The following is a 13,353-nucleotide window of genomic DNA, read 5'->3' as shown; positions in this document are numbered from 1 at the left end:
CTGGTATTTTTTTTTTTGGTATTATTTGGCTCAGAAACTATTCTCCCATTTTGTTTCAGAATAAGCTGACAACAAATCATTTTCCAAAGAACACCAAGGTTTAGTAAAATTGAGAGTTACAAAAGTAGGCCATCTTTTTATTACTTTCAGTTTCTAAGACAGAAGATTTCTTGGTGAATTAGTTTTTACTTTTTTATCACTGTAGTACCTAGTGACATTGAATTGTGGATATTTGCGCGCGTGCGTGCACACATACACACACACACACACACACACACACACATACACACACACACTGTAACTTACAGTGCATCTTTTTTGTTTCTTTGTTTGTTTAGATCTGAGTGACCAGTTGCTGGAGGTGGTTGGATTGGAAGGAGCCATGGAGATGGGGCAAATATACACAGGTCTGAAAAGTGCTGGCCGGCGACTGGCTCAGTGCTCCTGCGTGGTCATAAGGTAGTTTTTTCTTGATAATTGACAAGGAGGCTTGACGCAGCATAGCCTCAAATGAATTGCAAGTATATAGATTTTTAAATAATGGACATTCCCTGATATAAGGCGGTATCTCACTGTGATCTTGATTTGTATTTCCCTGACAATTAGTGATGTTTTTTTTTTTGAACATTTTTCTATATGTTTGTTGGTCATTTGTATATCTTCTTTTGAGAGATGTCTATTCATCAAAATAAAGAAAAAACGTTTGCAGAACTTTGATAACGATATTTGTCTTGTTTGTACTTCAAATGATCAATGATTAATACATATATATTTCAAAATAATCAAAATTTTGCAGACTTCACAAAGTATTAGTTAGCTATCACTAATCAAGTTTGTTGGAATCTGATTATCTTTTGCTGACTACATGAACACATTGATGCACCAGTTCTAACATACAAATTTTATTCCTTCTGAATTGGTTTATATTCATTTTAGTCTACTGAAGCACCAAAGTATTTACTGGGCAAATTACCCACCCTCCCCCCCCAAAAAAAACACTGTTGAGGCACCATTGACTTTAATTATTTTGTGGACTAAAATGTTACATTGTTTCTGTAAAATTAAATAATAAAGTATTGCACTGTAAGATTTTATGTGTGGATTAAATTTGAACATTTTCAAGAAATTATTTTCCAAGATGTCATCTACAAGGGGAAAAAAAAGTTGCTGTTGCCCTAAGAGTGAGACTATATATTGTGGTACAGACATAATTGACATTGTCTATATAAAAGCGTAGGTACTGGAAAATCTGAGACACCAAATATCTTTTCTCCTGGTTTGTAATATGAAGGTCTGAAAATAAGGAAGCTCTTTTAGCTGTAGGAATTCTGATGGTATCATTAAACATAAACCCTGACGTTTTCTTTTGACATCAGAATTTTTGTTTATATCACCACATTTACCAGGAAGCTGTTAACATTCCTGTGACCAAGGTACCTTCCAGGGTATTCATTAATAGTGAAGAGTTGAAATCCCTTTCAAAAGAGAGAACTTCAGAGCCCAGCCATTTGCCTTCCCTGGACTCATTATCTTGTATCTTAGTCTGCAATATAAAGCATTTCAGTGTTATACTTAAAATGAAATATTTTCCCCCAGGACTAGCAAGTCGCTGCCAATGCAGATCGATGGGGAGCCATGGATGCAGACCCCATGCACAGTGAGTACAGAGCACTTGAGATGCTATGTCAATCTCTTATTTCTTTCCAGTTATTGTATACTCATATAACTAAATAACCACAATATCTGATCTTTGTTCTTTATTTCTTTTTGACTTATCAACAAATATCTTTCTTTTCTTTATGTATCAAAGCCACTGCATTCAGGTTTTAGACATTCTATGCCCTTGACAATATTATTTTTGAATATTTGTGTTAGCCTGAGTATACCTCTTAAATATCATAGATCAATTATAAACTCTGAAACTAAACAAAATATTTTGATAAAGTTTCTCTTAAACCTTTTTGTGTTTACTTGAGAGAACTATTTGTAGGACATAAATTTACGTCTGATTTATGAGAAAACTATTTATAGGACATAAATTTATGTCTGATTTGCAACTCATCTTTTATTTTGTCTCCATTTGAGGATTTTAGGGCATTCTTCTAAATAGGAAAATGCCCCCTCTCAATTTATACCATAGTTGTTTTCCCATGATGAAATATTATTGAAGTCAAGTATTTACCTCTCCAAATAAATTTCAACTTTCATTTAGTTAATGAATATTTTATTGAATTTCAAAGACATACTGGGCACTGCTTTTGTCCCTGGTGGTGGAAACACAACACGGATCAACATCATCCTCAAGAAACTTACATTCTGATAATGGGAGGTTAAACAAACAAATATATACAAAGTATAACTTCAGATACAAAAATTATTTAAAAATAAAGTGAAATGCCGAAGAGAAGCTTGAGAGAGTGTGAATGATATTAATTTAGATATATGAATCTGAGAGATTTCTCTGAAAGAATACAGCTGGAAACACAGTGTGTGAAAGAAACAGGAAGGGGAATGGTAATAGGGAAAGTAGTAAAGGGGATGGAATGGATCATGTGGAAAAAATGAGGGTAGACTTAACATTTAATTTTAAGTGCAATAGGAAACTATTGAAAACTTTAAGCATCATCTGAGGGGTCTCATTATGTCGCCCAGGCTGGAGTGCAGTGGCACCACCATGGCTCACAGCAGTCTTGACCTGCTAGACTCAGGTGATCCTCCCACCTCAGTACCACACCTCGATTTTTTGAAGGGACTAAGTCTCACTATGTTGTCTACCCAGGCTGGTCTCAAACTCCTGGGATCAAGTAATCTCCCACCTCTGCCTCTCAAAGTCCTGGGATTACAGGAGTGGGCCACAGTGTCCAGCCTCAATTTACATTTTCTTTTTTTTTTGAATTGAAGTCTTACTCTGTGACCCAGGCTGGAGTGCAGTGGCACACTCACAGCTACCCCAGTGTCGACCTGCTGGGCACCAATGATCCTTCTGCCTCAGTCTCCCAAGTAGCTGCAACTACAGGCATGCACTACCACGGCTAATTTTTTATTTTATTTTATTGTAGAGACAAGGGCTCACCAAGGTGCCTGGGCTGGTCTCAAACCTGCGGGCCCAGGCAATCCACTTGCTGCAGTCTCCCAAAGTGCTGGGATTACAGGCTGAGACACCGAGCCTGGCCTTGGTTTATATGCTTAATGCTCACATCGGCTGCTCTATTAAGGATGTATTGTACTGAGTAGCAACTGGGAACTTTAAATTTCACTTTAACTGAAGGGAATATTTAGTATTCGTAGCACTGGTATGGTTAACTATAGAGCATTTTTTGCTTCAGTCAGATAACACAATATTTTTTCTTACAGAACATAAGAATTGGTAGAATGTTAAAACTCTCTGCTGAATTTAAATATCCATAAGTTGATATTTGATTTATGAAGGAATTGCTCTAGATACAATTTTAGAGAAGAGCAGAAGTTCTGTTTTTTTCTTTAAATGGAATATATAAGATGGAAAGGCAGGCAATAAATATGTCTTGATTTCTAAATCAATTAATGGTTTCACAAAAAATTCAAACTAGTGTAAATTCTGGAGATGGGTGGTAGTGATGGTGGCACAATGCTGTGAATGTACTTAATGACACTGAAATATACACTTAAATTTCAAGTTAAAAATGGTAAATTTCATGACATGTATATCTTATCACAATAAAAAAATTGAGAAAAAATAGATATAATATTTATTTATAATTTTCACCAACCCTGATTTCAAATATCTGGAAAATAAAAAACCAAAGAATTAGTTAACTAACTCTTCAGAGATGCACTTTGAAATTATTTTTAATGTCCTTCTAAATTCTCTCACTATAAAGCAATCAATAGAAATGTGTTAAGTATTCTTCTGTCTACCGTTTTGTAATAATCACTGAGTTAACCCAGGATGGATTTTAGCCATATAACTATTGATCATAGTCATAAGCATATAAAGAGAACATTAAGGCTAGAAGACTGTAAGTGGAAAACAGTTTTAGAAGAGCCTTTTTGGGGCAGGACTCAGCCTGTTTTCTTCTTTGTAACCTTTTCCTTCCACATCCTTTCTCCTGAGTACATAGAACATATCACTTTGTAGTCAATATGTTCCTGTAATGGGAAGAAGAAAGAGCAGCTTGGGGACTGAGGGAGAGGGGATAGAATGGTAGGAGAGGAGGGACATAGACTAGATCAGATTTCATCTTGTATCTGTGTACCCAACATCCTCTTGCTATCCATTCATTACAAGAGATAGGTACCCAGTAAAGTTTTATTTTAAATGAGAAGTGACTATACAAAGTCTGAAGAAGCTCAAATTCAATATAACCAAAATAGATTCATTATTTGCCTCCCCACATTCTCCTCATTACAAATAATGAGGTGTTCTTACATTCCAGATCTGTTGTTCTTTCCTATATCATATTAAGTTCGTGAAACCATTATTACAACCTGTGCTTCTTTCCTCAGCTTGAAATAAAAAAGTCATCCTATACTTTGCTCTATACCCTCAAATCCAATTTACATGTCCACTTAAAAATATGACCTATTTTTGGAATATTTTCCTTTCTTTCCATTCTTACTACCAGTGTTTTAGTTTTGGCCCCTTTCATTTCTTTCTCACTCCTGGCAAAAATCACATTAGTATTTCCCCCATCTCCATTTTTGTGTCATTCAAATTTATCCTTCATATTTCTACCAGAATGTTCACCGTAAAATATAAATCTCATCATGACACTCTTCTACTTAAAATCTTTCAGTTATTTAGTCTGATAAAATGTAATTTGAGTGAGACTTCCTGTTTTACCAGCATCATCTCTTACTTCTTTTTTTACCTTTTCATGTACTTTCATCTTGTCCAAAAAACTTTTCTTCTTCTTTAGTTGAGTTACACAACTCAACTTTTGAGACCATTCCTTGCTGTCTCTCCTTCATAAATCCTCCTGAGCATGGCCCCTCCCTTCACTGCTCCACCTCCTCCTTTGCTCCAAATAACCTAAAATCTCAGTCTCAGTGCTTCACAACTTTATCAAAACACTAACAACATTACATTGAAATTATCCAGCTGAAATGTCCAGCTTCTTGTAAACACAAGCTCACTGAGTTCATGGGCCATGATTTTGGTCATCTTTGGGCCCTCAGAGCATAACACTGTGCTTAACTCATATTTGATTGCCAATACCAAGTGCATTTTGAATTCGCAAATTTTTAAAATACTTCTTGGGGTGGTATAACATTTTAAAAAATGTTTTCTACTAAATCTTCTTTCACTGAACATAATGTTGGTTGGCTAGCAATTCATTCACATATTTTTCATATATAAATACATGTAAAAGTTATTTTGAGTTATCTTTATTCATTATATTCTCAAAGCAAAGAATTTGAATGTATCAGAGAAGAAATGCTTTCTCAATCTCAAAAGATTTAATCCTTCTGTTTCCTGTATGGTACAGCTCAACTTCTTTGGGCCACTTCCCTCTGCATTATCAATTGTGTATTCATTTAATACGTTCTAAAGGCTGCATTCTGTTAATTCTTTGAAATACAATGGTGTGTATTAGTTACTACTTGTGCTACAAACAGTTTTAATGCAATATCATTCTGAGTGTTTTATCATTGATTAAGACAGAAGTGATTCCTAAAACTTTCTTCCTTGTGGTAGAGAATGGAAAAGAAAATCATGAACAGACTGTAAATTAAATGGTGAAATGACCACAGGGAAAATTTCAAGACTCATAAAAGTGATAGCTAAAGTCACAGCAACTTCTAAAAAATATTTCATGTGTTTTGATCTCCCCTTACCTTTTGGTAAAACATATTTCTTTGGTATGATACATCTCAGAAACCTAAACCCACTTTCCCAGTCTTACCTACACCTTCCTTCAACATGCAGGTTAACCCTAGGCATACCTGGTAGTCTTGCTATCTTAGGTTTGATCCCTTGCCTTCCTGGATACCCTAAGAGCACCTGTTGCCTGCTACCCTGATTTCCACTGTTGTCAACCATTCTATAAGATGCTGTTTTCTGTCTTGAATGCCAGTACCCTTCCCTGGTCTCAGCACCTACTTGCCTCAGTCAGGCCCTGGCTACTTGCTTTGCCTTTGTGTGTATTCTCTACTAGAAAGAATGGATCTTTTCTCCATTGCCCTAACCACTGAAATCACCTAGAGTTCATCTTCATTTGGATACTTGTTTTCATGAATTCCGGTATATCTTTAAAATGCGAACCCTTTAATGAGAGGAATGTATTTCAGGGACTACTAATGTTTTTGTTTGTGTATTTTTGTTTTGATAATTTAAAATAGCCATAATTTCAAAGTGTTATTTGTTATTTAATCACTTGCTATATACAAGTCAATCTCAGTTCATTAAGATTAAAAACAAAAAATTTATAAATTTATCTTTTTCTAAACATAGTACATTAGTATCAGCTAGATTAAGGTTGATGGATTTTTCAAGACATTTGGAAGATTTGGAGATGTTTAAAGAAAAACTTGCTAACATTTCCTATATATGTTGCTTCCCATACACCAGTTTCTGTTCTATGTGTTCATAGTTCCTACTTCTTTAATACAACAACCCTAAGAAGTATTAAAGTTATTATAATTCCCATGTTATTAAAAAAAATCAGAAACCAGATAAATCAAGTAACTTGCCCAAGACTACACAGCAAGAGATAGAAATGGGCCATTGTGTTCTAATTTATTAATTATGTTGCTTTGCTGCATCATAATTAAGATTGCAGCTACTCTTCAGAATGTTGATGTATTCCTAATATTAGTGATCAATTACAACTCTATCATTTAAAACAGATCTCAATCATTTTTCAGCTTATTTATATTTGTTATTTGTATTTAATACATTGTTTTGCTTCTCAGTATAGCCAGAGGTATCCACCATGTTACTGCCAGAATTACTGCTGAACAACACGACTGTGATGACCTTACTCCCTTATCTCAAACTTCAGTGGCTCCTTATCATAAAATCCTTGTCATGGTATTACATAATTCTCCCCAGACTGGCTCCATCCTACCATGCTTCATAGGAACTTCTTCCCAGAGATTCTCCATGTACATTATTTCCTTGGGTTCCTAAAATTCCCATCTCCTATTTGGTGGTTTAGAAACAGATCTATCCTTTTGGCTTCCAGGCATGCTACCATCAAGTCTGTGGTTTCTTTCAGCAGTTCTCCAGGACCCATGGTTTGCATTTCTTTTGTCTCATCTTACCTACAGTTTAATATTTTAGTATACCTAAAATTTTTTCTCTTTTACTCAGATTGTCTGAATTAATTATTCTATCCTGTTGGGATATATGTATTTTTATGTTACTTCAAAATCTTTCTGGAAGGCAATGGGATATAAATACATACATACTAAAAATAAAATAAAATCTCTTCCTTCAATGCCAAGCTTAGAAGCAATTTCCTCATGAAGCCTTTTTAACTTCCCATCTGTCTGAAATATTTGCCTGATCCTTTGTATTCCTTTGACTCTCTGTTGATATCTTCTTAATGACATTCTAGCTCACAGCCTTGTATTTTGGCTACGCATACGTGTGTCCAGCTCTTCTGACTAATTGTCAGCATTTTAAGATTCATCTTTAATTCCCCTTCATTCTTTGCATAGTGTCTTTTATATGATATAATGTCTGATGAGAAATCCACTGTCGTTTGAACCATTGCTTCACAAAATGTAATGCGTCATTTTTCTCAGGCTGCTTTCAAAAATTTTTTCTTTGTCTTTAGCTTTCAGCAGTTTGATTTTGATGAGTCTGGGCATGGGTTTCTTTGAGCTTATCCTGTTTTAGTTTCATGGTGCTCTGTGAATCTGTGGCTTTATGTTTTGCCAAATCGGGACGTTTTCAGTCATTCTTTCTTCAAATATTGATTTCTGCACTACACTCTTTCTCCACTTCCTTCTAAAACTCTGATGATGTGTTAAATACTTTATGTATTATCTCATGGATCTCTGAATCTGTTAGGTTTTTTCTTTCTCCCTTTTCTTTCTTTTGTTCATATTGGATAATATCTGTCCATCCATATTCAAGTTCACTGACATTTTTCTCTCTTATCTCATCTCCATTTTGTTTTTGAGTCCATCTAGATTTTTTTATTTTGGTCATTTTATTTTTCAGTTATAAAATTTCCAGTTGGTTCATTTAAAAAAAAATATCTTCTACTTATCAGTTGAGGCTCTCTGCCTTCTATTTCAAGAGTATCTGCCATTACTTCTTGAAACATGGTTATAATACCTGCTAAGTCCTTGATTGTTAATTCCAACAATTGTATCATCTCAGGTTTTGCATCTTTGACTATTTTTCTTCTGGTACATTTTTGAGATTTTTCTGGTTCATTTGTTGAGAAATTTTGGATTTCATACTGAACTTTTAAAATTTCATCTTATGAAACTCTTAGTATCATTTAATACCTATGGATAATATTGATTTATTGTTGCTGTTGTTATTATTTTAGCAGGTAATTGGCACTATTAGGTTTAGGTCATAAATTCTAACTTATCTTCCATGAGTTGTGGTTCCAATATCAGTTCAGTTTTCAAAGTGTTTTGCAGTGGTATTTAGATTTTCCTTACATGTAAAAGTTGCACAGGCTTATCTAAAAACTTGGCCTACCCCCTAATTCAGTTCTCAAAGTCATCAGTATGCCTTTTAATATAAAATCTATGCACACTTAGCTCAGAGGCAAACTCAGGAGATCAAACACAACTTTATAGGATAGCTTTCTTGAGTTTCCTTCTCTCCATGATCTTGCTGATGTTCTTTGACTACCAGGACTCTCCTATTGTTACTTTGGCTAGAAATCCAAGGCTTTAGTTTTCCTGCTCTACCACGTATTTCCTGAAATAACATCTGCCTCCAGGGTCCTGTGGTAAAGGAATAAAGAAAAAAGAAGAAGAAGAAGAAAAAGAAGTAGGATTCCTTCATGCTTTGGGAGCATGATTTCTCTAGTCAGAGAAAAGGTCGGAGCTTTCTGTCTGTGCCTGGTATACAGTTCCAGTTTTTGGTCTGCCTTTAAGTTCAGGCTACGAGATGTTAAGAGGAGAGAGAGAGAGAGAGAGAGAGAGAGAGAGAGAGAGAGAGAGAGAGAGAGAGAGAGAGATAAAAGAAAGTCATGACTCATTCAATGGCACTTCCTGTTCTGGTTTTCTTTCCCAATCTGCCTGCTATTATTGACTTTTCAGCATCTTCAGATATCTGCTCCATGTGTTCCTTTCAGGGTTAGTAGTTGTATTCAGTGAGAGAAAGAGTAGAGAGTGCTTACTCCTTCTTAACTAGAACTTGGATTCCCTGCCCCTTAGATTCTATTGTTAATGGTTATTTTGAGATCTGACTACATTTTTTCCATCAGGTTGGCATAGTTTTAGCTAGAAGTGCTTATCAACTGACTTGGATATTTCACTATATTCTCCATTTGTATATATCTTTCAAAAACACAAATAAGTCTAATAAATTTCCTAAATCTTATATTTTAAATCTTATCCATTTTGAGAAAACTCCATTTATATTTTTCCCATGTTTGTGTCCTACATTTAAGAAGTTTGAGACAGCATCTACCTCACTGTTTGAAAGAAAACAATTGACAAAAAAAAAATGCATAGCTTTTTGACTCACCCATAAGGATAAGATTAAGGTTTTAGGTATTTCTCTAAGCTGGTAATGTTGCGAATGACTACAGGAGATTTTTTAAAAAACATATATTACATTGTGGGCAAACACATTTTAGGATGATTGCAAGTAAGCTATCTGTTGGTTTGGGAGATTTGGAAATGAGGTTGAGCGAATGTTCAAGGTCATGAAGCAAACAGTTATACAACTGAGACTATCACTCAATTGTTTTCTGACTCTTAAACTTGTCATCAGCTTGTTTGCCTAAAAATGAATAGTTCAGAGAGAAAGAATTATGTTTCTGAGGCTTTCTGAAATGCAGTGATGAATAAAGGAGCACAGTTATAAAATGGGTAGCCAGTCCAACAAGACTCCTTTACATTTTGACTTTTTCTAGTAGTCTAAGCTTAGCAAACCCAGCATAGAGCTTACACATAAGAAACAAAGTAAGCCATTTTAAGAGATTGTTTTAATAACCCTTTCAAATGCCCAAAACTGAACATTATGAAAATCTTTTCTATTTCAAATATCAATTAATGAGAATTTCCCACATTATATTAGAAAAGATGATATTTGGTTATTGCTTTGTTCCATAGTCTATATATTTATATCTTTATTACTAGTCCAAGAAATAATAAGTATATTTTCAGTCAAATTGGGAATAGAACTGTTTCCTGACAAGCAGCTACTAAAGCCTAATATAAGCAATACATGTGTAAAGATGTATGGAGGCAAATTAGAAGTAGAATACTAGCTAGAATTTGCTTTTCCTTATGGTAGATGGGTCTTCTTCTACCTACTACCTAAATTAACTGATTACTGGCCTGGGGACTAAAAACCAAAGTTCTATAGCCTTACTACTTTCTTATTATAGAATCTCAACTACTTTATTAAAACTTCTGTTTACCAGAGGTTTTTTTTTAAACCCATTCTAGGCTTTACTATGTTAAAAGTTATTTTGAGAAAGCTGGCATCTGCAACTGAAGTCGTCAACTTTTCTAGCACTTTAACAGACATTCAACATAGTTTGAGGTTAAAAATATTTTTCACTTCTTGAAAGCAGTGTTTTATGGGATTTCTGTAAGGAGGGAGGAGAAAAACTGCTTAGGAAGATTACCATGCCAAGTTAAGTATACCCCAATGGGTAGAAAACAACTAAAGTCTTGCGTCCAGGATCTTGTCTTTGTCAGTGATTTCTGAACTTCAGAGAGCTACTTAATGTTCTAGAAATTATTTCCTCATTCCTTAAACCAGCTCCTAGAAGTCACAAAGAAGTATTGTTGAAAATTACCACATATTACACTTAGCAACACTAGGAAAGCATTAGTTATTTTATGATGTATATTAAGTGTTACTGTATTTGATAAGCCACTTGAGTCTTTACCCTCCATAATTTAGACCAGCTTCCCTGTAATCCTGAATTACACACACACACACAAAAAGGTAAACCCATGATATTTCATGGTAAGACAAAGCTTGACACCTTTTTGGAATTTGGAGATTTGGCCAAAGTGTTACAGAAAATGTAGTAAGGACTTTATTGTTTTCCCATTATCATTTACAGATAAACTGGTATTGGAAAAGAATATCGTCATTTCATCATAATATTAACATCTTTACAATTACTTTAAAAGAAAATTATGTCAAAATTCATCTAGACTAGAATAGTGCTGTGAAAGTTATCTGCATATTTACCTAACTTTTGAATCTCCTGACTCTTGCATTAAATTGATTAACTTTAAATATTATTAAATAATTTTTAATGCACCAGGCTGATTTCCTGGAAATTAGTCTTGTTTTGAAAATTTGATAAAAGTATTATTTTTTTCATTAAAAGTTACACAACTATTGTAACTTAACACTTGCAGACTTGGTAGACACACCATTTTAAAGAAGTTTAAACTGCTCTAATGGCTTACTTTAGACGGGGGTGGAATCCAGGAAGGGAACACATTTTTTAATGATAAAAACATAATAACCCATATATTATCAGTAGGAAAATGCTTAACAGGAAGGTGTAGAGAATGACTATTTTTCTGATTTGCCCAGAAACTGCATTTTGCCTAATATTTAAATATTACAGAATGAGAATAACTGCTAAATAAATACTACAGTCTGTTATTTAATAAGTCGACATTTTGATATTCTGAAGAATATAGAATTAACAGTCTGATGTGATCTTGAAACAAACTCGAATAAGCAGACTATTATTCTTGTGAAATATATTTTAAGATGTGAGTGGTAATGAGGGTCCAAAAGCAGTTAAATAAAACATCAACATCAACTAAAAACATCCTTTTGCCTAAGTCTTTATTGGTAAATGCTTTTGCAGAAATTTACATTTCTAAACCTTAATTTTTTTCAAAGTCAGACACATTAGCATTTAGTTGGGCATTATTTTGCATGCTCCCCTGTTACTTGTGCATTAATTAGTTTTGTTTACCTGTGCATAATTTTTCCTAATATCACAACAGTTGTTGTTTTTGTAATTGACAATGCAATTTACTGCATGTGTGCTTTCTGGTGCCCAAACAAGAATGTTAAGGTGTAAAGCACCAATCTTTGCATTTCAGATTGTTTAAAAAAAAAAAAAAAGAATTGGTTGTTACAAATTTCCAATTAATTTTCAGTGGTTACAGGTGAACAAAACCATTGCACCTACTAATTAAAATGTAAAATATTCCGAAGTGTCATCTTCAGGTGTCTCTGGAATATATAATTTACATTTTGGTTCATTGCTGGATCTGTAACACCGTGAGCTTGACAGCTTTATTAATTTAAAGGCTCAGTAATACCTATTACTACAAAACATGAAAAAAATACCATTAATCATTTATTTTAATTTTGCAGCTCTGTCATTTTCTCAGTATGTTTTAAAATTATGATGACACCATAAGGTGCACAAATCGACCTGGATAAAGGGGAAAGGGATCACACTACTTAGGAAAGATACTGAAGTACATTATTAGAACTTAATTAGTGCCAAACTGATTAGATATGATTGTGTTTTACAAAAAAAAAAATTAAATTTTTTTCTTGTCATAGTCTATTTTAAAAGATATCCCAAACGTTATGTTTACAACTAAACTTGCCGTTTTGAAGTTCTTCATTTCAATACATTCAATTTAAATATTGTCAAACAGACCTAAATTGTTCTTTTATTTTGAAGCCTGAATTAATCTAGCCACTAGTTTCAATTTCAAAGCATAGATTGCATTTTGACTAACAGATAATAGTGTCGCATATTCATATTCTTAGATAGGAACTTCAACTCTAATCTGAATACAGTGTCCAAAATCACACAAGGTCAAAAATTAAATGAGAAATACATCAAACATGTAATACTTTATGCATTTATACTGATGTAATCCAAGACTGTGTTAAAAAGGACAAAATTATATGTACTTAGCAGAATTTTGTCGTCAGCTTTCAAGAGGACCAATGTTCATGCCCAGTTCAAAATTGAGCATCTTCCTTAACATGCAAAGTTAGAAGTAATCTTGTAGTTGATGGACATTATCAGACTAATACATAGGTTTCATTTCTTTCAACGGCAAAACCTGGGAGCACTCAGGAGAAGTGTGTGGCTTTAGTTTAAGAGACAGTGACCTCACACAGAAACAAAGATCAGAATATCACATGCTCTCACTCATATAATGGACCTTGAACATCCAATGTAATACTATAAGAAAATGACTGACGGTACTGGGGAA

The 13,353-nt window shown here is 34.0% G+C and overlaps 1 long non-coding RNA gene across 1 annotated transcript in view; it reads left to right on the top strand.

Annotated features, from left to right (window-relative positions):
- Nucleotides 1–342: 342 nt before the first annotated feature.
- LOC103276610 overlaps nucleotides 343–13,353 on the top strand; it is a 27,497-nt gene continuing 14,486 nt past the window's right edge. The window contains exons 1-2 of the long non-coding RNA XR_505380.1: nucleotides 343–459; nucleotides 1,597–1,657. This is a non-coding gene — a long non-coding RNA (uncharacterized LOC103276610). The remainder of the gene's footprint in view (nucleotides 460–1,596; nucleotides 1,658–13,353) is intronic.

This window comes from Carlito syrichta, unplaced genomic scaffold (genome assembly GCF_000164805.1).
Source record: "Carlito syrichta isolate Samal-C Ts95f unplaced genomic scaffold, Tarsius_syrichta-2.0.1 Scaffold316272, whole genome shotgun sequence".
Classification (NCBI taxonomy): domain Eukaryota; kingdom Metazoa; phylum Chordata; class Mammalia; order Primates; family Tarsiidae; genus Carlito; species Carlito syrichta.
The sequence above is the reverse complement of the archived record's forward strand: the minus strand, read 5'-3'. Positions and strand labels throughout refer to the sequence as shown.